Below are 10741 nucleotides of genomic sequence, written 5' to 3'. Positions count from 1 at the left end.
TGCAGGACTGGCAGGAACATTACCTGGAGGGTACCTGGGAGACGGGCCGAAAGGAGGAATGACTTAGTAAAAGGCTGTGGGACAGCAGTGGCCTTCTCTTCCCTCCTCCCACGCCACCCTCTTCTCCTCCTGAGCGGGGCTTCAAGAAGTCCTCCTGCAGATTTCCAGCTCCCCTGTGGCATTTGTAGCGGCACAAGGGATGGACATCTGACCATATCTGAGGAGTGGCTAGAGCCGTGTGCCTGGCAGCATGGCACACACAGGGCTGTGCTGGCAGCCATCTCGTCCCCTCCAGTAGCCAGAGAAGGCATGAGTTTTCCCCGGGGTGTGCGAGGGTCTACAATGGTGGTGATGGAGGGGAGCTGACCAGGATGTGGGCAGGGAGCCCACGCGATGTGACGACACAGGAGAGTCTTCACGGGGGCGGGGGGGGGTCTGCTGGGGGCCCAGGAGCTGAGAGGGTCAGAAAGGACCTGACCCCGGAGGTAGCATCACCCACATCCGGGGCCTCGGTTAGAGGTCACCAGGAGGGAGTTCTCCACGTTACCCTCCAACGGCCTCATGAGACAAAGAGCTGGATTAACATTGCCAAGTGTTGGATCACAGAGAAAATGGCCATGGTCAGACTGTGTCCTTCCCCTAGTGCCTTCCTCCCTTGGGCCCACTGCTGGACTCTGGGCCAAGCAGGAAGGCCTGGGAGCGTCAAGCTGGGAGCACGAGGGTTAGGCCAGCGGGCCTCCCCGCCTTCTATTTATTTCTAGGCCGAACACAGTAACACGGTGGAGATGGAAGAGGACTCTAAATTAGGTAGGAGTTTGGAGGGTTGATTTTCATGTTTGAGTAGACATTTATTTCCCAAAAGAAACTCTTCTTGTGCCTCAATCAAACTGAAAAAGCTGAGGGATCTTCCAGAGATTTCCTCCAAGAGGTGAGGAAGAATGAGCGTGTAGATGAGGTTTGCGTGGGGAGCAAATGAAGAATCAGTTGTTTTCGGCTTGTCCCCTGTGCCGTAGGGCTTGTTCCATTGCACAAGGGAAGCTGTTGCTGGCTGATTCCTGGCAGGCCAAGGCAGCGTCCCTTGGGTTGCTTTCGATAGAGTTCTGGATGATCTTTCAAAACATTACTTGGCCAGACTGAGTAACGGTGAAACCTCCACACACGGTAGGGGTATTGCTTTAGGTGCACGGCTGGCTGCCTTGGGTAACCCCACGTAATGTAGATCCGAGCACGACGCGGGTCAGACTGACCCAGCTCCCCACCAACCCCCTCCCCCACAGCCGGCCTCGTTCTCCCTCCTTTGCTGGAACGCAGGCTCAAGGTCGTGAGTGCTCTGCCTCTGATCCCGTTAACATGCTCAAGGCTACACTCAGCAAACATTACTTCCATCCTGCCACCCACCTTAACCCCACCTTCCTCCAGTCATGGCCTCAAGTGTCCTTTGTCTACAACAGCAAGGACTGAGGTGAGGGTTGGCAGGGGGTAGGGGTCCTTGTCCAAGCTGCAGCCTGGGTGGAAGGTGGATTTCCCTTTCTTCTGTCATTATGGGGACTTTTGCTGAAATAAAGGGACGATATGGGGTGACATGCAGGAGGTGGTCTGTGTAAAAGCCGGGTAGGGGGAGATGTGTTTTTGGTTCAATTTGTGGGTGCATCTCAGGGAAAGACCGACTCCCCTGTACTTTGTAGGGGGAAAAAGAAAAAGATTTATTTAGTCATTTCTGAAATGCACTGAAACATGCATCTGTAGGCTCCGAGCTGTGCGACAGATTGATCCCGACTTAACGCAGTTCAACAATGCTTGCTGAAGCAATCACCGCTAACAGGATACACTGGCAATGCTGAAGAGCAGAGGGTTGAATGGCTTTCAACTTTCCTCAGCACTGAGCCAGAAACTCCTCATTTGTTTTCCTTTTCTGAGAATCACCTCATGCCATTCAGACAAGGTGACAGCCATGCCCGAAGAAGCTCTGTTAAGCCCATTTACCTCAGTTGTGAGGCTGCAGAGTCTAGAGCGAAAGCCGTGAGGGAGGAGACATGTTCCCCCAACTCCACGGAGCTTTCCAGCGACCAAATAACCAAGCTGTTCTTTCAAAAGAGTCACGGGGTTAACCTGGTGACTCTATTTCCCCTCCCACGCCTCACATGCTGTGCAACCTTGGCAAGCCTTTTAACCTGACTGGTCTTCAGTGGCTTCACGTGTAAATGGCGGAAAGTGGGCGAAAGCTGGAGGCCATGTGAGCGACAATTCTGATTTCATTTCTGTCGCTGGACAGTCAGTGTGGATACCTGGGTGGTTTTCACCTTACTGTGGTCTTGTGATGTCACAGATGAGCTTTGGTGGCCGAGGTGGCCTGACTGGAAGGTTCTCACCTTGGCATTTGAAGACCCACCAAGCTTTCACCACCTTGGTCATCTTGCCTCTCGTTGCCCTGACTGGAACCTCATGCAGATTCCTTATGAAGAGAAAAAGAGCTAAGAATACTTTCTTTTGGACTTAAGAAGTAGATCCTGGAGGGGCACCTGGCTGGCTCAGTTGGTGGAGCCTGAGACTCTGGATCTTGGGGTTGTGACTTCGAGCCCAATGTTGGGTGTAGAGATTACTTAAAATCTTGCAAAAAATAGATCCAGAAACAACAACAAAAAAATGGACCCTGAATTTCTTGTTTTTAAGTATTGAATATTAAAATACAGCATTGTAATATTTCTGTTAATTCTTTAAAAGAATTATATAATCAGACTCAACTCATTATTCCTAGAGAAGATAGGAAGGCTATGTGTATTATTGGCTCTGTTTAATGGACCTTTGGTTGTTCTCAAACATTCCTTTGGGCGGAGGTGGATAAGGGAGGTGGTTTTGCCTCCTTTCTTCTGCTGGGTGTTATCACATGTGCCGAGAGAGAGAAAACGTGGGTCTCGTTCTAAAGCACAGGCAAGAGAGTTGGAGATCACACATACGAGCCAGAGTTTGGTGGTGTAGAAAGGAGGCTCCTTACCAACACACGTGATGCTCCCGGATGTGGGAGGCCCAGGTGAGGACTGGTTGGTATGGAGCAGGTAGAGATGTTCTTGATAACCTGTCTCACTGTATATGGTAACGGATTTGTTCACAAAACCTTGGTTTCCTCTGTTACTCTACCCGCTAACAGTGTCTGGTCTTCTGGGTCAGTTCAGTTAGGTGTCTCTGCATTTTAAGTCTCCATGACCCTCTCTGTGTGCCCCAAATTACTCTATACTTCATGAGGGGAGTTGTTAAATCCCTGATTCCTTGTCCAGTGACCTCTCTTACCATGTGTCTGTAAGCCCCATGAAGGGTCAGATCTATCTTGCTTACTATTGTTTTCCCAGTGACTGGCATTTATTGATTGAAGTACTTATTGACTGAAAAAAATCATTGATAATTTAATAATCTGCGACTCTTGAAAGACTACTGGAAAGTTTCCAGGGTGGGTTTAATTATTTTTTTCAGCTTGGCCCCTCTGTACTTGGATTCCCCTTCTCCCATGGTAGATTGAACATATTAGATGCTACTTATTAATTCAACAGAAAATGACTGTGCATCATCATTTCTATGTATTAGGAGTGGTTCTGGGTTCAGAGTTTAAAGGGGTGAACAAGAGACAAGAAGAACCTTGCTGTCCTAGAGAGCAAGAAGAGACAGAAACTAAGAAATAAACAAGGACATTTTCTTTTTCTTTCTTTCTTTCTTTCTTTCTTTCTTTCTTTCTTTCTTTCTTTCTTTCTGGGCATTTTAGGTAGTTCTGTGTGCTTAAAAAAAAGCCATCATTATGTTCTAGAGATTGGGTGGTATGGAAGGTGTAAGGAGGGAATGTTTGCCGCCTGAAAGGTAGGGGGGGAGCCAGCCATGTAAATGGCTGGGAGTGGGGTAGGGTGGAGGGGACAGCTGAGGCAAAGACAAAGGTCCAGAGATAGGGACAGGCTTAGAACATTTAAGAACCGGGGAGAAATCCCAAGTGGCTTGGGAGGAAGTGAGTGAGAGTGAGTTCAATAGTGTGAAGCTGGAGAAGGAGGCAGAGGTCAGATCATTTAGGGCATATAGAGCAGGAAACCAAAGGCACACTAAAAATTGGGTTCTTTGGAGAGGGTTTTGATGTGGGCACGGTTTAGGAAAAGCAAGGATTAGTGCAGTATGCCAGGGCTGGTGAAGGGAGGTGGGCAAGGGGAGGGAGCAGCTCCTGACTGTGTACCAGCAGGGAGGGAGCTGGAGGAAAACCATCTCTGCATTCACCTCCATGTCCCAGAGTTCCCATGGATGCCTTCCACTGGCCACACCAACCCAAAGCAGGAAGGCAGGGGAGCCCAATGTTGCAGGCCAAAGGATGAGCCCACCACGACATAGATGAGAGTCCAGCTCACCCTGCTGACAAACTTGGATTTTCATCCCGTGCATAATGGAAAACCACTGGGGAATATAGACAAGGGGATTGACACGGTCTGATGTCTTTTGAAGACTTGACTGTAGCTCTTGTTATGGAGGCTGGACTGGGAGTGCAGAGCTGCAGGCGGGCTGCCCTGTTCAGGGGCCCACACCGTGGCCCATGGCTGCCACCCACCTTGCACAGCAGGATTCAGTCACCATAAATGGTGACCTCGCCCTCTCTGATGTGCCAAAGCTGGTTGAGTGGTTGTTCAGGTCTACCCGTGATGTTACGTGCTAGGGTGTTGCATGAGGTTCCTGAGTGACATGGGGGAGGCGGGACAGTAGTTGCACAGCTTTGTGAGACACCAACCACAGCATTCCTTTTGGTTGGCAGTTTGGTCTGAAACTGGACACTGGGTTGACTAGCTAAGAGTGGTCCTCCCTCATGTTTGACTGCCCTGCGTGCTATGTGTCACTCACTGAGGAGGGTCCATGGGCATGCTCGGCGGAGTGTCTCGGAGGAGGAGCTCAGCTGGGAGGGGTCCTCTCCTGCAGTAGGGACTGTTTGCTGGGGTCTTTGCTCTTGTTTCTGTTTATGGCGTCAGAATAATCTTGGCTATTCCTGGGGTCTGGGCTCTCTAAATTGGGCTTTAGTGAAGGAAGATTGGATCTGAAAGACATTTTTTTGAGAAAACATCCTAACAGGTTGGCCATCCGAGGGAGAAAATGTGTATTGTGTATATGCATTCATGTGTGTGTTTATGGGGGGTAGGAAGGTTAGAGGTGGGAGAGACAGAGGAAGAAGGGAAAACGTGTGAGGTGTTTAAAACAGTTTGATGAGTTCGGCTTTTTTCCCAAAAATGTTTATAGAAAATGTTCTAAGATGTGCTCTGCCCAAATTGAGGATAATGGTAAAGACTCTTGAAATTTAAAATACAATGCACACATAGAACTTTCCTCTTTTTTTGTGTTACAAGTGTTGGACCTATCAGTCTGAAACACTGAGATTCTGTGTATAGCTTGTATTGCTATCTGCAGTTCTGATTTTAAGTGAGGGTCACACTAAAAATCTCTAGGAAGAGTGTTATTGAGTCAAAAGCCAACTTAACTCTTGACTCCGTCATAAGTCTCGGGCTAACCTAATATGACTGGAGGCTTGAAGTTTGAATAGTCTATTTTTTTGGCCAAATAGAATTTTGATAACATGGTAACCAGGTATAGAAAAGAGTGGCTTTAGTTTTTCAGTTATTTTTAAAAGACATTTTTAAAGATAGGTTACAGCTTTCCAGATTGGAATTACGAATAAACCAAATGTTAATGATGGATAATATTTTAATACCCTGTTACAGGTATATTGATCTATAATTGCTCAAGAATCTTTGAATTGTTAGTTAGTATTCAAGGGATGGCTATCTTGTAATGAGATGGCTTTTAACAAACTCATTAAAACACATTCAATTGACAAAAAATAAATTGAATGTGGACTATTTGTAAGGCAAGTGAAGGAAACTAAAATGCATAAGGCGTAGTCTCTAAAATGCATAAGCCCCAAGGAACTTATGTATTGTGATAATTTTGCCCCTCACTATAATCACCTTGGGAAACAATCACTTTTTTCAATGAGATCACTCCTGCTAAAGGTCTAGGAACCCTTTGGAATTGTCTTCAGAGCCAGTTTAACACATTTGCATGTGTGCGTGCACACACACATACATACACACACGCAGGTACGTGCATTGACACTTTCCTTTCTTTAGAACACGGTCAGCAAAATATGGCCTGCGTCAAATCCAGCCTAACTGCCTGCTTGGTATGGCTCCAGAGCGAAGAATGGTTTTTACATTTTTAAATGGTTACAAAAAAAAATCAAAAGAAAGATAATATATTGTGACACATGAAAATTACATGAAATTCACATCCTGCTATTCGTAAATAATGTTTGGTTGGAACACAGTGATGTTTATTCATTTACATACTGTCTGTGGCCACTTTCATGCTACAATGGCAGAGGTGAGCGGTTTTGACAGAGACCATATGGCCCTAAGCCTAAAATATTTACTATGTGGTCCTTCGCAGAATCATGTTTTTAGGATCATACCTGATTTTTTTTTTTAAAGATTCTCCAGTTAGATCCTCTACCGTCTTTAAAAGATTTGACTCTGAATTACTCTTTCACTCTTTTCCAGTTTTCAAAAACCTTTTTTCGCAGAGATGAACGATTTCCTAATTTTATGGACATTCAGGAGAATCTTGTTCAGGTTTTGAAGTCATCCCCAAACAGTTCCCGAATATGTAAGCAACGGTTACGTTGTTACTACACTGAAGGGGGTACGTCCCTGAGGCCGTTAGGATCTAAGGAATATGTAGAAGGGACAACCACCTCAGTAGTCCCACAAGAAGACCTCAAAGAGAAACAGGACAGTGTCCGGGTACAACAAAAACACGAGTCCACTCTCTTTGCCGGAGTGTGTCTCTGCTCCTCTGTTGTGTTCACTGTGACTCTCCTTCTGAGGCTGTTGACCACCGTCTCTCTCTCCTAATACCTCCTACCCCATGGCCTCTCTTTACTGGTAGCTTCCGTTGTCTCATTGCTTTGGCTTCTTGTCTGTGGGTCTCTTATACCCTTCCTTCTTGGTGTCTCACATTCAGACATTCTAGGAGCGAGGATCTTACTGGGTCTGTTAGTCACTACCCTGTGAAGTATGCCTTTGATGCGTAGGGTGCTTGACCCAGGTCCCTCCCAGTTAGTGGGGCAGTTCTCCCTGTTGCGTAGGGAGAAAAAGCAGGACTGATTAGTGATTTATTGCCCCCATTTGGAAAATATTTGTTCTTAGTCATCTGTTGATCTGTTGGTCCCTAATATGCACTGGTATATGGATGTCCAGGCATTAGGAATACTGCTCTAATGACAGGTATCCTCCGCATTCTTGAACTCAACAGCCAATGGTTATCAACTTGGTGAATCAATATGGTGGAGAAATGCTAGCTATTGCCCAATCACTGGGAGCTGACTATAAAATATTCCAAGAGGAAAACAAACACAGATGTCATTGGATGTTACCCAAGTAAGCTGAAAGAGGAAGAGTGAGTCAGGCTGAGATGAGTTTGAAATACTCCATAACGGTCAGCCTGTGATCCTTAAACTGGGATCCCAGTATGCCCTAACACAAGCCTATTTATATATCTGCCATTTTATGTCTCTAAAACAAAAATTTGATTTTTAGTAAGTTCATTGGAATATGCACAGGTCCTCATTTGAGAACAAGTAATTTGAACCTTTACAATAAGCCATTTGTACTTTCAAACTCCAGACCTATTTACTGTTCTCCTGGACCCATCCCTTTCTCCATCTGTTGTCACTGCTGCTTGTACTTTTTCTCTGACAGTTTTATTTAACCATTTTATATAGAGTCAAAATAAACGAGAGGATAATAGAGCACTCATTCTAGAGACAGTTTGCTTTGTTCTAGACAGAGGCCTAGAACACACAGAAAAGAGAGGGACCTCAACCCCTTAGAGATGCACCCAGTGACTTTGCACAGGTAAAAATCCCTCGTTATTTATTTCCCTGTGACAGTCACATCTGCCTGTCTGGAACATCTGGACCATTCCACTGGTGTAGGTGGGACTCTTTCTGGAGAATTTAGCTCTTTTTAATGCGAGGCTGACTTTGTCGACCTAGAACTTGGATCACTTGCTCTGGGAAGTAAAGGAGGTGAAAGTGGTGGCCATAATCACTGTGACCTTTGTACTATCTCAGGGCCAAGTAGCTCTGACTGGATAACTTGGACAATATTAAAGGTGGATATCCACCAGGATGACTTGCATATTAGGAATTAAGGATTCAAAGATTTCTTAGGGTTGTCACAGAGGCAGATATGTACATTTTGGGAACTGTGAGGAAAGAGGTTCTTTATACCTTCTCCTACGAATTTTCTTTTTTCTTTTTCTTTCTTTCTTTCTTTCTTTCTTTCTTTCTTTCTTTCTTTCTTTTTTTTTTTTTGAGAGAGAGAGAAAGAGAGAGAGAACATAAGCAGGGAGGGGCAGAGGAAAAAGGAGAGAGAGAATCTTAAGCAGGCTGCACACTCAGCGTAGAGCCCGATCATGACCTGAGCCGAAATCAAGAGTCAGACGCATAACCAACTGAACCACCCAGGCTTCTAGGAAATATTTTTAATAGAACTGTTGTCATTTCCCTTTTTAGTGTCCCCCCTGTAAATGATCATCCCTTTGCCGTCAAATGGCCTGAGTGAACTCTGAGTAGCTGCCACTTTCTACTGTACCAGTTACCAGCCAGTCGTTCCTGTTCATGAGAGGAAAAACAAACAAACAACAAAAACAAACAAACCCCTAAACACCACAACGTTATCCCCCTGGCCATACCTGTTTGTGTCTGTAGGAACATGGTGGAAGGCAGCTGCTGTGGTAGAGCTGGATGCCTGGCCTGAAACGCAGCCTGCCAGCACGATGGTGAAGTTAATTAACCCATCCAGATAAGAGACAGAAGCAAGAAGCACATTTCAGAGCTCCAGACAGTTTTGAGCATCAGGATAATTTTAGAGGGAGTAAGATATTTTGAAATTATACAGTGATCTCTATTAAAGTGATAACAGCTGGTACCAACTTGACAAATCAAGGGATTTTATAAGAAAGACAAACGGCACACTTCCCGCGAAACCCAGCCAGACTAATATTATCAGGGATTATAGCAAAAGCACTTGCTGCTGTCAAGTCAACACACAGCCTCGTTGGCCTTTTATAAATGGATGAAAATAAGTTTAGCAAAACCCTGCGAAGTATATTGCAAGGTAGGCTGGAGGTGAATGGTGGGAGATCTGAGCAGCTTGACTAAACCAGCCGATCGGCAGTAATTGGTAAACGGCCTTCTCCCTTGAGTACCCGGGGACCGATGTGGCCGCCCATTGGTAACCTTGTGCATTGCTTGGAGGACACTTTATTAACTCTATTTGCCTTTTTCTGATGGGTATTTCTCCCGTGGGCTTTCACAATAATACCCGTGAATCTGGCCCTCGTGACTGATAAATGTTCTTTGGCCTTGGCAATAAGCGTTTGGCTTTGCTTCGATATTTATTTTTTGCCAGTGCCATGGCCTTGAGGTGCTGAGCTGTCTGTCTTATAGCTCAAGGCCATTATCTGGGCAGCACACTTCCATTTCCTTGAACATTCTCTCTTAAATACTTTGCACGGAAGTGAACCTTTTTGAGGAGACTGTGCTATAGTTAAGATCTTTCTTGGGGTGGGAAGCTCCTGGGTGGCTCAGTCAGTTAAGCATCTGCCTTCGGCTCAGGTCATGATCCCAGGGTCCTGGGATCGAGCCCTACATCAGGCTCCCTGCTCAGTGGGGGAATCCGCTTCTCCCTCTCCCCTTGCTCCTCCCCCCTGCTCATGCTCTCTCTCTCTCTCTTTCTCTCAAATAAATAACATCTTAAAAAAAACCCCAAAAAACCTTAAGCTTTAATTAAAAAAAAATCTTTCTTGGACAGCCATAAGCAATTTTGTCAGTAGATTCTAGTTCAGTCCTTGCTGTTTGCCTTTCCTATGTCAGGAACATACACCAGGACAGTCTTCCGCTGGTACGTGAATACAATTCTTTAATCAGTGATCACTTGGCTTTTCCTCTCCCCACCCTCAGCCAAAAAAGAACAATTTAATTAGGTCCACTGGTATGAAATCCATTTCTCAACTGTGAGCCTGAGCCCACCTCTTCACCTGAGCACAGAGCTCCCAGAATTCCCTGAGTGACCCCTCCAGGAGACTCCACTCCAAGGGCAATGGGGCTGAGCCTTGCAGAGGAAGTGGGATGCAGACGGCCTCCTCTTTCTCTGTGGCTCAGTAACAAGGCCCGTTATTTACAGTGCCCTCTCTGCTCACTGACTCTGTTAGCATTTTTCTTTTCAATTTGGATACTGGCCTGCATTGTGCCCCTCTCACAAAGCACGTGCCATTACGATTTTAAAATAATGGGAAGAACGCTATGGCACTGCTCGCTGGTGATATGACTCTCAAACTATCTACAGATTGCTGAGGAAGTGAAATGTTTTGACAGAGAGAAATATGTGTTGTCAACATTGCTTTACCCATGGTTGAGAAGGGAAATTGAAACTGTACTTCAGCGGGGTTCAGATGTTGATGACTAGAATGATCTCCACAAAACAAATGACTACAGACCATTTTGTTTTCCTTTATGCCTCATTCTTCTCTAATGAAATGCCCAATTAAAAGCAGAGTTCATGTGCTTTAAAAAGAGGCTTAGGAAGGATTCTGGGAAGGCGCTGTGACAGGAGCCATCCTTCATCACAGGAGAAAATCATAGCACCATTGTGAAGAAACAGTCTGCGTTGTG

The sequence above is a fragment of the Ailuropoda melanoleuca genome, chromosome 3 (genome assembly GCF_002007445.2).
Source record: "Ailuropoda melanoleuca isolate Jingjing chromosome 3, ASM200744v2, whole genome shotgun sequence".
NCBI classification, from domain to species: domain Eukaryota; kingdom Metazoa; phylum Chordata; class Mammalia; order Carnivora; family Ursidae; genus Ailuropoda; species Ailuropoda melanoleuca.
The sequence above is the reverse complement of the archived record's forward strand: the minus strand, read 5'-3'. Positions refer to the sequence as shown.